The sequence below is a fragment of the Dipodomys ordii genome, unplaced genomic scaffold (assembly GCF_000151885.1).
Source record: "Dipodomys ordii isolate 6190 unplaced genomic scaffold, Dord_2.0 Scaffold19, whole genome shotgun sequence".
In the NCBI taxonomy this organism is placed as follows: domain Eukaryota; kingdom Metazoa; phylum Chordata; class Mammalia; order Rodentia; family Heteromyidae; genus Dipodomys; species Dipodomys ordii.
The window spans coordinates 10,800,403-10,801,881 of NW_012267235.1; the positions used below are offsets into that span (position 1 = coordinate 10,800,403).

The 1,479-nt window shown below is 69.7% G+C and overlaps 1 protein-coding gene across 1 annotated transcript in view; it reads left to right on the top strand.

Annotated features, from left to right (window-relative positions):
- Nucleotides 1-716: 716 nt before the first annotated feature.
- Myh10 (myosin, heavy chain 10, non-muscle) overlaps nt 717-1,479 on the top strand; it is a 141,113-nt gene continuing 140,350 nt past the window's right edge. Inside the window, exon 1 of the mRNA XM_013013115.1 lies at nt 717-791. The gene's annotated coding sequence lies outside the window, so the exon portion shown is untranslated. The remainder of the gene's footprint in view (nt 792-1,479) is intronic.

Genomic DNA, 1,479 nt, shown 5'->3' on the forward strand with positions numbered 1-1,479 from the left:
TGAGCGGCGCAGCCCCGGCCTCTCCCCCCCCCCCTCATCCCACACCCCCTACCCCCCCGCCCTGCAGCCCGGGGTGACGTCAGGCCTCTGGACCGCGTTCCGGCCCCGCCCCTGCGGGCAGCCGCCGAGGGCCCACGACTCCGCGGTGGAAGCCGGAGTCCCGCTGCGGGACACGGGCTGTGGTACGCCGAGGGGCCCGCCAGGCGTTGGAGCAGGCTTGCAGCCACGGCCCCACGTTAGAGTGAGGCGCGTCCAGTCCGAGCTGGGGGGCGTACCTGCCTCACCGCCCGCATTCGCCGGGTTTGCGCAGCGCGCGGGCAGCTGCAGAATCCGCACCCCCTTGGCCTCGCGGGATCACCGGGCGCCCAGCCAGCCTCAGCTGTCCATCTCCACCCGAACCAGCCAATGGCCTGCCACGGCCTCGGCCGCACCTCCCGGACTCTCTGACGGACGTGAGAGCTAGCCTATGAGATGGAGGGTTTGAGAGCTTAGGCCGGCAGTGGAAGCCAATGAGCATCACTCCAGGTGGGTGGAGGGAGCACGACTCTGAAGGTAGCTTCGCTCGGGTTGCTAACGTCTTCCCTTGGAGATGGGCGCGCAAACCGACCAGTGGGTCTGGGGGCGGCGGTGATGGGCGTGGAGCTGGCCCAATGAGGGTGGGAGTGGGTGGGGCAGCCGCAAGCAGCAGTGCTAAAGGAGCCCGGCGGAGGCAGCGGTGGGTTTGGGACAGAGGCGCCGGATCTGTGGTCGCGGCTGGGGACGTGCGCCGGCGCCACCATCTTCGGCTGAAGGTGAGAGGTGCGGCTACCCGGGTCCATGTGCGGCGGCCTGGGGAGCTGGGACGGGGCGTGAGGGTACAGAAGGGTCCCGGGCTGGTTGGGACCTGGGAACTCCAGAACGCTGGAACCGAACCCAAGCGGGAGCTGGGAAAGGTCGAGTGGGGTCTAGGAGGGTTTGTGTTTGGGGGGACCTTGGGTGAGGGGACCTAGGGTCCTGGCGAGCCGGGGGCCTGGGGTGCGAGGCCCCAGTGAGTGGAGATGGAGAGACCCCAGGAGGGGCAGGGAATGTGGTTCTTGAGAGAGAGGGACCCCCCCCGGAGGGATCCGGACTGGGGTGTAAGGGAGGGCGAGTCCCCGGGGCGGGGGTGGGGGGGCTGAGGATGGAGATCTGGGGGTGCAGATGTAGGGGCCAGCTCCTTGGTGGTTGAGGTTCCTGGAGATGTGCAGTTGGCGGGGGATGAGGAAGGGGGACTCAGCACCCCGTTCAGGGTCCTGGGGTGTGCCTCAAGTCTGTGCCTGCCTCTCAGGAGGGCGATCGGGTCCTGACGAATGATCCGGGTATGGGGGGAGGGCGGAAGAGGGGGGGCGCCGGACGGGAAGGGGGGCCTGGGTGGGTGGGTTAGGCCCGGCGGGGCTCCCCGGGAGCTCTAGAGGGGTTCGCCGAGGGCGCGGAACGCGGGGCCGCCAGACCTGTAGGGTG